The sequence below is a fragment of the Panthera leo genome, chromosome E2, assembly GCF_018350215.1.
Source record: "Panthera leo isolate Ple1 chromosome E2, P.leo_Ple1_pat1.1, whole genome shotgun sequence".
NCBI classification, from domain to species: Eukaryota; Metazoa; Chordata; class Mammalia; order Carnivora; family Felidae; genus Panthera; species Panthera leo.
Window position 1 is genome coordinate 57,563,902 of NC_056693.1, and position 13,792 is coordinate 57,577,693.

General features: G+C 52.0%; 1 protein-coding gene across 6 annotated transcripts in view; it reads left to right on the forward strand.

Moving 5' to 3' along the window:
- Positions 1 to 263: 263 nt before the first annotated feature.
- The window catches only part of KIAA0513 (KIAA0513 ortholog), a 59,407-nt gene continuing 45,878 nt past the window's right edge, over positions 264 to 13,792 (forward strand). For 2 of the 6 annotated variants that reach the window (XM_042920811.1, XM_042920808.1), the window contains exon 1: positions 265 to 403. The gene's annotated coding sequence lies outside the window, so the exon portion shown is untranslated. The other 4 variants (XM_042920815.1, XM_042920813.1, XM_042920814.1 and 1 more) reach the window with 4 other exon arrangements.

Consider the following 13,792-nt stretch of genomic DNA (forward strand, 5'->3'; position numbering starts at 1 on the left):
CCAGGAAACGGGATCCACAGTTGGACTCCGAGCGTGCTTCCGGGGACGGCGGGCCCAGGCCTCCCGTCCAGGCACAGTCGCGGCCCCGAGAGATTCGGGGCCGGGGTCGGGACCCTGACCGCGCCGGGCGCCGGGCGCCGGGCGCCGGGCGCCAGCAGCCAGCATCGGCCCCTCCCCGTCACGTGACCCGCTCTCGGGCCGCCCGCGCGGGGCGGGGGCGGGGCCGCTCTCGCGCCTGCGCAGACGGCGCCGGGAGGGGGGCGGGCACGGCCGGCTGACTGACAGCTCCCGCGGCTGTCGCCTCGGAAGGACCCGGCTCGCAGGCCCGCGCAGTGGCCGCAGCGCGGAGCCCGGAGGCGCCCGCTCGCTCCCCGGTCCGACCGGTCGGCCGGCGCCCGCCGCGGTGAGAGAGGCTCCCGCCAGCGCCTGCGAGAGGGAAACGCGTCAGCTGTCCGGGCGGCGCGGGGCTCTCCGAGGGCCGGCGGGTGAGGGGCTTGGGAGGAGGAGGGGGCGGCCGGATGACGCGGGGTCGGGGGTCGGGAGCTTCTGCGGGGTCCGCGCGTGCCGGGGGGAGAGGGTGGGAGGGGAGCCGGGAGCCCGCGGGGGGGGGGCAGTGCAGCGCCTGGGGGAGGATGGACAAGGGGTCCCCACCCCCCCGGTGGCAGATGGTTGTCGCCAGGTGGCTTTGGGGTGGAGTCGGCCCCTGGGTCCTGGGGGAAGAAGAGCCCCCAGACTGCTGGGAGGGGGGTGCCCGGAACCAGGAGGGGAAAGACATTTGCCAAGTCGTGCTGTGTGTTCAGTCTTAAGTTGGCTGCGTCTCTGCTCCCGGGTGGCCGGCGGGGGAGGCACGGTGGGGGGAGGGGGGCAGGGTCTGGGGCTCTGGACGGGGTGGGGGGGGGCGACAACTGTGCGCGTGCCTTCGCGGCGCTCCCCCGTCCACCGGTGCGGGTCAGTAGGCACAGAGGTTTGCAGAGGGCACGGCAGCCCAGGCGCAGCGCTGGGAGCTCCAACAGCTGGACTGGTTCGGGGTGGACTGAACCAGAAGCCCCGGGACCGGAAGGGACGGCAGGTGGTCTTCCTGGAGCCGGGTGCGTTTTCCCGCGTGTCCGGGGGTTTGTGCTTCGCGAGGTTGCCCCCGGATTGCACTCGGGAGGAGGACTTGGCGGTGGGCGCCAGCCAGCTCCCGGAACTCTGTGGGTCAGCGTGGGGCACGGGTGCCGACCTGCAGACTGAGCAGGAGCTCGCCTCTGAGCTGGCACAGGTGAGTCAGGGCTGGAGGCACGCAGACCGCTGTCAGGGACCAGGCTGCCCCCCAGGCCGCTGTCACCTAACGCTAATGTTTCTGATTCGTGAGAGGCACCCGCTCCCGGAACCTAAGCCAGGGGAGCCAAGATACAGAACCGCGGAATTAAGCAAAGAAAAAAACACAAGGAAGATGGTGATTGGTTGTGCATGAGCGCTTCTCCAGGTCTTTGACACGTTTCTGGGTGGAAGTTTGTGTGCTCGCTTTGTTCAGAGTCTCTCCCTCCCACGGTCACCTGTTTTTAGTTCCGTTTTGTTCAGAAGTAGGACTGCTTACGCCTGTGGACAGGGGGCGAAAGGCTTCTGAGATCAATTCACAGCGAAAAAGTTGCCTCGTGAGATTTTCTTTTTCCATAAAAGAACTGAAGATGGCCTAGGACTCACATGTAGCGCTCTTAGTGATTAGCATATCGTCTCTAGCCTCTTGCGTGGTTCTGGGATACGTTCCCGTGGGTTTTTCTGTTGTTGTTTTGTTTTTGCGGGGTTTGTCTTTTGTATGGCCTGCGTCAGCTAACGTGCAGATAGTCTGAATTATTTGAGAATGTAACACCTAAGGGCAGTGACCAAAGCTACCACTCAGTGACGTGAATAAATTACAAACCTTAAATAATTTGCTACGGAATTCTAGAAAGTGAAGAAGAGTGATTCTCTCTATGACAATTAACTTCGGTTCTTCCGAGGTAAATTGATTCATGGGGACCCCAAGAGAGGACACCTTTTAGGACAAACCCTATGAAAGGTTTAGGATGGAATGACTCATTCTACATGCTCCCCCCCCCCCCCCCCCCCGCTTCCTTCCTCAAAAAAGAAAATAATCAGGTTGAAAGAAACATCAAAAGCAACCTGGGAAGATCTAAAAAAAAAAAAAAGAAAACAACAAAGTCATGAAAATTCAACCAGCAGCAGGAAAAACATGCAAAGGAAGGAGTAAAACCCTGTTGCTGATGCTAACCCCCCACTTTGATGTGACAGAGTACTTTACAAAGGGCTCTGGCACAAAATCTCGGTTGATTTTCGCAAGAAACTTGGCATGATAGGGGGTGTTTCGTGCCCATGTCGCAGATGAGGAAACTGAGACCAGGCGACTGCCCAAAGTCTCTTAGGTACAAGGGGGCAGAGTGAAATGTTAGACCTAGCCATCGGACGCCAGATGCAGCAGCCTGCCATCGGCCTGTGGAGTGGGGTGCGGTGGGGGGACAGATGTGGCCCGGGGGCTGGCCGCGCGTCCTTCTCTCCCCCCCCCCCCCCCCCCCCGCCCGTCTCAGTCACGGAGTCAGCTTAGCTCCCGTGGCCTTCACCACATCCCCACCCAAGCCTGAGGGTCCGCGTCTACTCAGATTTGTTTCTCCGTCTTAGAGAAATCTAGTAGGAAGTATGATCGCAAGGGATCTCTTGCTCCATGGCTTGGTGTTTCCAAATAGTCTAGGTGTCTTCAGCTGGGTGGGGCGAGAGAGCAAGGCGATTCTAGGGAAACTTGCCCTTAGAGTTTTCCTCGCCCGCCACCCGGAAGAGAAATGCGGTGGTTGTGAAACCCGAGGAGCTGACCCAGTAGTGTTGTTTATTTGACGCGGTATTTTATACGTGGCATCGTCTGGGTTATGGCAACTTTTTTTTTTTTTATTGTTTTTTAAACAGGGCACAGCTGTTCTCATTAGGAAAAAACAAGCTTTAATCCCGCTTTCTAGATCTGGGCAGCGAGATCCGGAAAAGGACTTTGGGGAGGGGGTGGGGGGGGGCGGTTATCTGAGATCTGTTTCAGCAGGCAATGGCACAAAACAGAATGACAATTAAAAGGGCACGACAGGAGATGTACAGATCTGAAGAAGAAAGGTGATAGAGGTCCAATCTACTCCATGCTGAGGATATCGTGTTCTTTTCTGGACATCACATTTAATAAAGGGCAGAGAAAAAAAAAAATCAAGACTATTCCTTGGAAATTGCTACAGTGGTGAATGAATTATGGCTGGGTAAGCCTGAGAACCTGGGGAGCCATGATCCCAGAAGGTTTAGGGCTGTCATTTATTAAACTTGTTTTATAGGGGCCCAAGAACCAAAGGACACAAGCTCTCTGTCTAAAGTTAGAGAGACTTTAGTTTTAAGGCCTTTATCGTGCCGGAATTGAACCATACCCCTCCCCAGTGGCCTGCCAGTACTCTGGGGAGCGAATTCAAACTGCTCACTGTGGTCTGCTTGGGGGGGGGGGGGGGGGCTAGTTGACCTTGCTTGTGTCTCCAGCTTCATCACTTAGCACTCACAAAAGCCCCACCTTCTTCCTGTGCCTTGCACACATCCAGCTCACTCTGCCTCACTCTACCCACCCTGAAGTCCTTTTCCGGATCTCGCTGCCCAGATCTAGAAAGCGGGATTAAAGCTTGTTCTTTCCTAATGAGAACAGCTGTGCCCTGTTTAAAAAACAATAAAATAAAAAAAAAAGTCGCCATAACCCAGACGATGCCACGTATAAAATACCGCGTCAAATAAACAACACTACTGGGTCAGCTCCTCGGGTTTCACAACCACCGCATTTCTCTTCCGGGTGGCGGACGAGGAAAACTCTAACTGCCTCAGGGCCTTTGCACTCACTGTTCCTTCTGCCAGATTTCCCCATGGCTGGCTCCCTGTCATTCAAGTCAACTGCTCTAATGTCACATCCGTAGAACTTCCCTGACAATTAAAATAGTTTCTGCCTGGTCCCCAGCCCACCCACTTTATTACTTTATGGTGTTTTCTTTTTTCATAACAGTGTCACAGATGTCCTTCTTTGAGAATGCTTTTATTACGTGCTGCCCATTTACCACTGTATCAACAGTGCCCCAAATAGTGCCTGGCATATAGTAGGTGTTCAATTGATATTTGTTGAATGAATGATTTTTGTGACAGATCTTTTCAAAGATGGGAGGGATTGCTGCCTTGGTAGATACCAAGTTGGTTTTCTTGCGCTAGAGACAGTCAGACACGAGCTGACTAGCCAGCCATGGGGCAAGATAATTCAAGCATTAGATAGCTAGGAAAACCAGATAACTTATGCTAGTGCCCTGGGGCTGCTGTAACAAAGCACCACAGGCTTGGTGGCTTAAGACAATGTATATTTATTCTCTCACAGTTTTAGAGACTAGGAGTCCAAAATCAAGGCACTGACAAGGTTGCTTCCTTTTTGGGGGTTCAGAGGGAGGATCTGTTTGTGCCTCCCTCTCGGCCTCTTGTGGGTCCCAGCAATCATTGGTGTGTCTAGCCTTGGAGCGTTCTTCTCGCTGTGTGTGTGTGTGTGTGTGTGTGTGTGTGTGTGTGTTTCTGTTTCTTCTTTTATTTATTTATTTATTTATTTATTTATTTTTTCTTTATTTTTCTTTTTTTTTTTTAATTTTTTTTTTTTAACGTTTATTTATTTTTGAGACAGAGAGAGACACAGCATGAACGGGGGAGGGCAGAGAGAGAGGGAAACACAGAATCGGAAGGAGGCTCCAGGCTCTGAGCCATCAGCCCAGAGCCCGACGCGGGGCTCGAATTCGTGGACCGCGAGATCGTGACCTGAGCCGAAGTCGGACGCTTAACCGACTGAGCCACCCAGGCGCCCCTGTTTCTGTTTCTTCTAAGGATACCATCAAATTGGTCATATTCCATTATGACTTTATCTTAATTTAATTACATCTGCAAAGACCCTATTTCCAAATAAGGTCATGTTTGCAGGTTCCGGGGGTTAGGACTTCAACATATCTTTTTAGGGGACGCAATTCAATGCATAACACCTTCTCACTTCAAGATCCAGTGACATTTTAAAGGGAGAAACTGGCAGGAGGCGCTGGGTTCTTTTTAGGGATAATGGCATGGATTTGGATATTTTTACATAAAGCATCATGGTCCTGGGGCACCTGGGTGGCTCAGTCAATTGAGCGTCTGACTTCAGCTCAGGTCATGATCCCACAGTTCGTGAGTTCGAGCCCCGCATCAGGCTCTGTGCTGATGGCTTGGAGCCTGGAGCTTGCTTTGGATTCTGTCTCCCTCTCTCTCTGCCCCTCCCCTGACTTCGGCCCAGGTCATGATCTCACAGTCTTTGGGTTCAAGCCCCGCATCAGGAGCTGTGCTGACAGCTCAGAGCCTGGAGCCTGCTTCGGATTCTGTGTCTCCCTCTCTCTCTGCTCCTCCCCGGCTCATGCTCTGTCTCTCTCTGTCTCTCAAAAATAAATAAACATAAAAAAAATTTTTTTTAAGTATTAAAAAAAAAAGCATCATGGTCCTTACAACTTGCAAGCTAAGAGGTGATCTGCACGTGTCCCAGGTGAGGAGGCCGAGGGTCTGAGCAATTGTGTGACTTGCCCGAGGTCACGAGGACAAGGTGAATCTCCTGCATCTGATTGCAAGGCCCGTGGCCTCCCCAGCCCTCCCTTGCCTGCTGGGACAGGTCTTACTAGCAGTGCAAGCCCGGGGTAGGACGGGGGATGTCTGATGGCCCTGCAGGAGCCCTGGAGGGACCATTTCCTCCCTTGTCCTTGTCATGATGGCACAGAGAAATGTGGGGGGCAGCAGAGCCCTGTCACCCCAGCACTAGACCGCCCGTGGCCGGCTTGGATGCATGCCGCAACATTAGGAGAACCTGCATTTCCCCTTGTCGGGCTTTTCCAGCGATCCAAAGTCTTTTCCATAAGGCTTCAAGAGTTCTGGTGTTCAGTGTCTTAGATTATGGCCTGAAAAAGTATTGCTGATGTCCTGAGCATGAGCCGTCCAGGAATTCACAGGGAAACTTCTTTCATTTTGAGGGCCGGGGGGAGAGGGGGAGGGTGCGTGAGAGCAGGGCAGGCTGCCAGCAAAATGTCTGAAATCATTTGCACCTTTGCCTTTCGAGACCTTTTTATTTCTGGCTCTGTCTCACCTTATTCGGGGAGATATTCTCTCCCTTATTTAATTTAATTAATTTTTGGTCTAGGTAATACATGCAGATGGGACAAAATTCAGACGATAAAAAAAGATGTCTGGTGCAAAGTGGCTCTTCCCTCTGCCTCCCCGACCCTCTCCCCAGGGGCACCCGTCACCACCAGTTTCCTCTGTCTCCTTCTGGATCTGATGTCCCCTGTAATGTCCCTGACCGACCCCCCCCCCCCCCCCCACACACACACCCTGAGGGCTGTGCTTTCGTCCCTGCCTTCTGTTCCTTCTTCCTGTGTTTCCAGAACCCTTTTCGTGGGCACCTGACGGGCCGATTCGGTCCCATGTGTCAGGAGCTGATGACGGCACCTCTGCCACGAGTTTCATATGTGGAAGGAAGGTGCTCAGAAGAAACATGTCTGTGACGTGAAATGTGGGCTTCTGAGGCCAGCGGCACAGATGAGAAAACTGAGGCCTGCCGTCAGGCCGCCCGCAAGGGCCGAGTCGGCGTGCAGATCCCGGCAGCTTGTGTTTCTGTCCCAGCGTCCGGTCCGGGCCCCACGTTAGGTTCCTCTGTCTCCCTGGTTTCCTCCGGTCGGGGACGGTTGTCACCTTCCCTTGTGTTATGTATGGCATAGCGGTCCCGGGTAAAGCAGCGTCTTCCTAGCTCTGGACGGGAGCGTTCGCGTGTGGCCTGCACGTGGGGGTTGGCCTTGTTCCACGGAGCAGGTGCGCTATGTCGGGAGCACCTGCTTTCCTCCTCGGCTTTTCTGGGCTCGTTCCAGAAATGGTCTCTGGCCTCTCGGCACCCAAGACGAATGACCAAGACCCGTCCCACCATAGGAATAATCTACAGCACGTGCTGGAGGAAATGGCACATCTGGAGGGGAGGGGAGGGGGGTATTTTTCTCTTAATCACCGAGTCCACTTAGAAGAACACCATATCCCTCCGTGACGTCCTTTCGCAAAGCAGGTGCGTTCGGAGGCATTTTCCTAGCCTTTGCATCACAGCCAGGCATGACTCAGAGCAAATGACTCACCGGTGGCAAAAATGACCAACGAGCTGGGGAAAAGACGAGAATCTAGCAACCGCGGAGCAGGCGGCAAACGGAAAATACCAGAGCAAACGAGCTCCACGAGCTGCTGTTTGCTGACACCGTTGAGCGAGGGGATTTGGGGGCGAACCCATGTGGCCGAGATACAAAAATGGGGCCCAGTTAAAAGGGGTGAAAGCCTCATGAGAACAGAAAACCCGACTTTGAGTTAATAGTAGATATCAGGAATGAAGTACACGCGTTAAATGTGATCAAAACAACGACAAACCTAGAAAAACCAAACAAACCAATTTTAAAAACTCAATTTGTGGTGGTAGGAGGAGGTAGGAAACCAGTTAGCCGAGGCAAGCGAGTCTAAAACCCTCCCTCCTCCGAGAGGGGGCAGATTAGCTGAACTTCATTAAGCAGCAGGATCGCTCTGAGAATCCCGAGGCTCCATTTGGATAATACAAAAATACCTCACTTATCTGCTCTTATGGAGGAAAGAGGTATTACATATAATCGAAATTTCCGCGTAAGTAGGATTAACCAGACTTATCTCTCCTATGGGAGAAGAGTAGCATCTCCGATGTCCTCGCCTCTTCTAAGGAATCCTGCCAGCTGACCCCGGGTGGCCAAACGCCGAGGGGTCCCACGGGATCGGTGCCTCCCACCCCTTCTCCTCTCGCTCGAACGCAACTCTTGTCCCCACACGGCCACCAGGATGTAGCGTCTTTGCAAAGCATAGATCAGGTCGTGATGTTCCCCGGAGGTAAACCCTCCAGTGCTCTCCCACTGCTCCTGGGATGAAATCCTAGCCCCTTAGCTTGGCCTCCAAGCCCCTGCCTCGGGCCTGGCTTGTAGCCGTGCCACAGCCTCCGCTCCTTCCCTCCCTCCCTGGGTCTCCCCCGCTGAGCCACACTGCCTCACTCCTGCTTTAATGGGCCAGGTTCACGGCCACTGCAGAGCCATTTCCTCAGGCTGGGATGCTGGTCCTCCAGATGGTAGAATGACCCTCCCTGGTGCCTCAGGCCGAAGGAGCTGCCTACGTCCATCTGGTTTCCCTGGCCCAGCGCTGCCCAGTAGAAATACAGGGTGAGCCGCGTGTATTATATTAAGTTGCCAGCAGCCGCACTAAACAACTAAAGAAAACAGCCTCAATTAATTTTTATAATCGATTTTGTTCAACCCACTGTATCCAAAATATCCCTCCCATACCTAATCAGTATAAAAATTATTAGCGAGACATCTTAGATTCTCATTTCACACTAAGTTTGAAATCTGGTGTGGTCAGCACAGCTCAGTGAGCCACAGTTTCGTGGGCTTACTAGCCACGCATAGCGAGCGGCTACTATGTTAGACGGTGCTATGCTCTATTTTTTTTTTAAATTTTTTTTTAATTTTTTTTTTTAACGTTTATTTATTTTTGAGACAGAGAGAGACAGAGCATGAACGGGGGAGGGGCAGAGAGAGAGGGAGACACAGAATTGGAAGCAGGCTCCAGGCTCTGAGCCGTCAGCCCAGAGCCCGACGTGGGGCTCGAACTCACGGACCGCGAGATCGTGACCTGAGTTGAAGTCGGACGCTTAACCGACTGAGCCACCCAGGCGCCCCTGCTATGCTCTATTTTATTCACGGCACGTATGATGGGCTGTAATGATATCTTTAATCTCTTTGTTCTCTGCCTAGAACACAAGCTCCCTGAGGGCTAGGCTACTGTTTGTCTAGTTCATCTGAAACAATGCCTAGCACATGGCACATGCACGTTAATGTTTGTTGAATGATTGAGCAAGCCTGTGACAGGATGCGTGAGACCCTCACCTTACCGTTCAGAGCCAGTCATGTAACCAGTGCATTCGGAGCCAGTTTTTTTTTTTATGTTTATTCATTTTTTGAAAGACAGAGAGACAGAGCACCAGCAGGGGTGGAGTGGAGAGAGAGGGAGACACAGAACCCGAAGCAGGCTCCAGGCTCCGAGCTGTCAGCACAGAGCCCGACGCGGGGCTCGAACTCGCAAACCATGAGATCGTGACCTGAGCTGAAGTCGGACGCTCAACCGACCGAGCCACCCTGGCGCCCCCGGAGCCAGTTTTAATCAGAGGAACTCGATGCCCAAGGTTTCCTGTGACCAACAATATTATCTGTTCGCACAGAGACTTAGGTATTGTCTGTCCAAGGTCTCCTGTGATCACTTTTTATCGGATTTGTTTGGGGGAGGGGTGGGGTACCATGATAACCAAAGAGCAAAGCTTTTCACTAGGAAGGGTTTTCACCCGATTGAGATTCTTTGGCGATGTTTGCTGCTCGGAGTTGATATAGATCAGAGATTTCAACTGGAGAAACATCTAGAGACATTTTTGACCGGTACACCCGCGGGGTGCGTCTGGCATCCGGGGGTAGAGGCCAGAGATGCTCTAGACACCTTGCAGCACACACCCAGGACAGTCCCCGCGGCGAGGAGTGACCCGCCCGAGCGCCGATGGCCCTGCCGTCGAGAAGGCCTGCTGTAGGCCAGTGCGTCTGCGTCGCCTCGGATAACGTCAGGAAGGGTATGAGCCTCTGCAGATGCGACAGATTCTGTGCAGACCCCATCTTTTTGTTCCCTTCTCTCTCTCAGGTTCAACCTGCCCCTGCTTGTTGGTTCTTTTCCTACAAGTGTAGACGCAACAAAATTGCCCTCAGCGAGAGCACTTGAGACGAAAGAAAATCAGCTTCCCTTGGAAACCGGGAGCTAGCATTCTGCAGAGCAGACATCTGGAAAAGCCTGTGTCTCGAGAACCGTGGATCAATACGCTCGAAGCGCCCCCTGAAAGCTATTTGGATACGTTCTGAGCAAAGCCGCGGCAGAAACTGATTTCTTTTCAGTTACATGCGCATAAACGTGCCAGCTACGCTTTGAAAAAATGCTCATTTAGACTCCAAAGCAGGATTGGAGCACAGAATTATATGCATTTTAATTCTCGTGATACATTAAGTCCCCTCCCCACAAGTAAGAGAATTCAGCTCCCTTATTATTGGGGGTAGAAAAGTGATGAACTATATACATTTCAATTTTCAGGTTTTGGGGAATACGTTGACTCTTGAACAACAGGTTCAATGGGCTTGAACTGAACCGGTTACATATATGCAGATATATATCTATGTATATATATATATATATATATATATATATACACATATATTATTTTTTATTTTATTTTATTTTATTTTATTTTATTTTATTTTATTTTATTTTATTTTATTCTATTTTATTTTTTTTTAATGTTTATTTATTTTTGAGACAGAGAGAGACAGAGCATGAATGGGGGAGGGTCAGAGAGAGGGAGACACAGAATCTGAAACAGGCTCCAGGCTCTGAGCCGTCAGCACAGAGCCCGACGCGGGGCTCGAACTCACGGACTGTGAGATCGTGACCTGAGCCAAAGTCGGACGCCCAACCGACTGAGCCACCCAGGCGCCCCGATATATATATATATATATATATTTTTTTTTTAAACAAATACAGTACAGTACCATAACTGTATTTTTTCTTCTTTATGATGTTTTAAATAGTGTTTTCTTTTATCTAGCTAACTTTATTGTAAGAACAGTACATATGATCCACTGGGGCGTCTGGGTAGCTCAGTCGGCTAAACGTCCGACTTAAACTCAGGGCATGATCCCGCGGTCTGTGAGTTCGAGCCCCGTGTCGGGCTCTGTGCTGACAGCTCAGAGCCTGGAGCCCGCTTCGGAATCTGTGTCTCCCTCTCTCTCTGCCCCTCCCATGCTCATGCTCTGTCTCTCTCTGTCTCTCAGTAATAAATAAATGTTAAAACAGTTAAAAAAAAGTAGTATATATGATCCCCATAACATATAAAACACATGTTAGTAGACTGTTTACGCCAGATGTAAGGCTTCTGGGCAACAGTAGGTTATGAGTCGTTAAGTTTTGGGGGAGGCAGAAGTTATACGCAGATTTGCAACCGCGTGAGGGGTCGGCACTCGCCCCCACCTCCCCCGCCATGTGCTTTAAGCGTCAACTACCCGTACCTGCAAATACAAGCCGAAGTTGTACCAGAGTCGGCGATGTTTGTTACCCTACCCGCGTCTCCAGCGAGATCTGAATTCGTGTAATTAGCTGTGTGCGTGAGGGGCATCGCCTGCCGCTTGGCGCTGTGTTCTCTGCTGGGGGTACGTTCCCTTGTCTGACCAGCAGGCTTCTATTAGATATTTACGTGTTTTGCCTGAGCTTCCCTCCCTGCCCCTTTCTTGTCTGTCTGCCATCCCCCCACCAGCTCCCGGAAATCTAAAGTTTCATCCGACCCTCTCACATCATGGAATTAAAAAAATTTTTTTTAACGTTTATTTATTTCTGAGAGAGACAGAGACAGAATGCGAGTGGGTTGGGGCAGAGAGAGAGGGAGACCCAGAATCCGAGGCAGGCTCTAGGCTCCGAGCTGTCAGCACGGAGCCCGCCGCGGGGCTCGAACCCATGAACCGCGAGATCACGACCTGAGCCAAAGTCGGCCGCTCAACCGACTGAGCCACCCAGGCGCCCCTCACATCATGGAATTTTATTTGAGCAAAACAAGGTCTAGAATTATTTAGGGCATGACTCTTTTGTTCCCGCTGCTTTCCAAGCGTCTCCTTTAGTACTGGGATTTTTCAGTCGTTCGCTTCCTTTCCTGCAGGCACGGAAAACCTAGCATTTGTGGGTGAACAGTGCCGAACCTTCCTTGTTTGCTGATCTCTCCTGAAATAGGAATCAGGCAACCCCTTTAAATGCTGTGGAATAAATATCTAAATCCGACGTCGCCTGCCCCATCTTCTCCCGTAGAGACGGGTAAGAGAGGGTCGATCCACACCGGTGTCCTGCAGATGTCTGGAGGGTCCTCATCTGGACCCCAGGTCGGCCCACTTCCCTGCTTGCATTGCAGTACGGCTGTGGAGTCTGGCTCTGCTTGGGTTTATCTAGCCTCTTTCATTTGGGCTCTGTGGCTTTAGACAGCTGTCTAACCTTCCTAAGCCTTGAAGTTTCTAAAACCACAAAAACAGGAATACTAACAGACCTAGCCCACGTGTCACGGGAGCATTAGGTCAGCTTATCGCAGAGAGCGTTAGCTCAGCGCCCGGTGGGTCGCAAACACACGATGAACGTTAGTTGTAATTGTCATTTAACTATCAAAAAGCATTACATAATGGTAATGCTTAGCAGTATGGCAAAGAGCAGCCCAAACCGGCTTGGCTTTCTCACGCCATCGCGTTAACTAAAGCAGCAGCAGGAAGCGTGGCTTTGACCTTCTAGAGAGCACGGGACACGGAACCACAGTGGCACTCGGGTGTGGCGGGACGCCCACGTGTGCACGGGAGAGGGAAGAGTGGTAACTTTTGAGGTGTCTGAAAATGCCGTCCTTTTTTTCTTCTTTTAATAAAAAACGTTTTTAGAGTGTGCACGAACTGGGAAGAGGGGCAGAAGGAGAGCGAGCGAGTGAGAGAGAAAGAGAGAGAGAATCTCAAGCAGGCCCCACACTCAGCACAGAGCCTGATGCGGGGCTCGATCCCACGACCCCGGGATCATGACCTGAGCTGAAATCAAGAGTCAGATGCTCAACAGACTGAACCCCTCCCCCGCCCGGGCGCCCCTGAAAATACCATCCTTTTATTCAAATACGAACTTTGTAAGAGGAAGAAATTTTCGAAAAATGTGATTCGGTATAGCTTCTCTAATGGGTGGTATAAAAAACCTTTAAAATGTTAGAAAGCAAGACCTCTCGTTTCACATCTCAGACTTTGCAGAATCGATGACGCTCTGTCATTAGATCCAGCATGGAATGTCCTCGTGTATGTGTCTCCCTGTCCCTCTCTCCCCCTCTGTTTGTCCTTCTGTCTCTCCGTCTCTCTCTGATCATTGGAACAACCCAGCAGGGACGGTCTGGCCAGAGGCACTCGCTGAAATGACACCTTCCTCCGTGTCATGTTTTCGGGGATTCTGAGTCCAAAAAAAGCATACTTGATCTCGGGTTGACACTGAGAGTCCGGAATGGGATTTTAGGAAGATATTCTCATTTGCTCAGTAAAGGAACGGCAGTTAGGAAGTGGGGCAGATCACTCCGGGAAAGAAAACAAACAAAGCAGGCCGTGGAGGCGGTGGCGGTCCGGAAATGGCCCTGGCTCATCCACAGTCCCGGCAGGGGAACCGGGACCGCCATCCCTGGCTTCTCCTGAGCCTTGGTGTGTGACTGTCCCTGGACCAGGCCCTGAGGTGGAGGGACGGGCTGATGACTGGCAGAGGTTTGGGTCGGGCTGTGGCCGAGCAAAGAGAGTGTGACCCCTGAACCCCCAGCCACATTGCCTCCGAGGACGCGGGCGCTGCCCTTCGCGGCTCGCAGGCCACGCTCTCTTCTGTCTGCTTGGTTAGTTCTGCCAAGAGCTGGGGACGTCCGTCTAGTTGCCTGAAAGTGGACCTTTGTGTCTTTAGGAAGGTATGCAAGTTTTCATCTCTGTTTCCTTAAAACCCCAGCGGTGCAGAAGGAAGGCCCTGGTTACAGAAGGCTTGTCTTTTTCCCTCCTGCTCGCTTGGCGGGTTCTCTGCGGCTCAGTGCCTTTGTCTGGTCGTA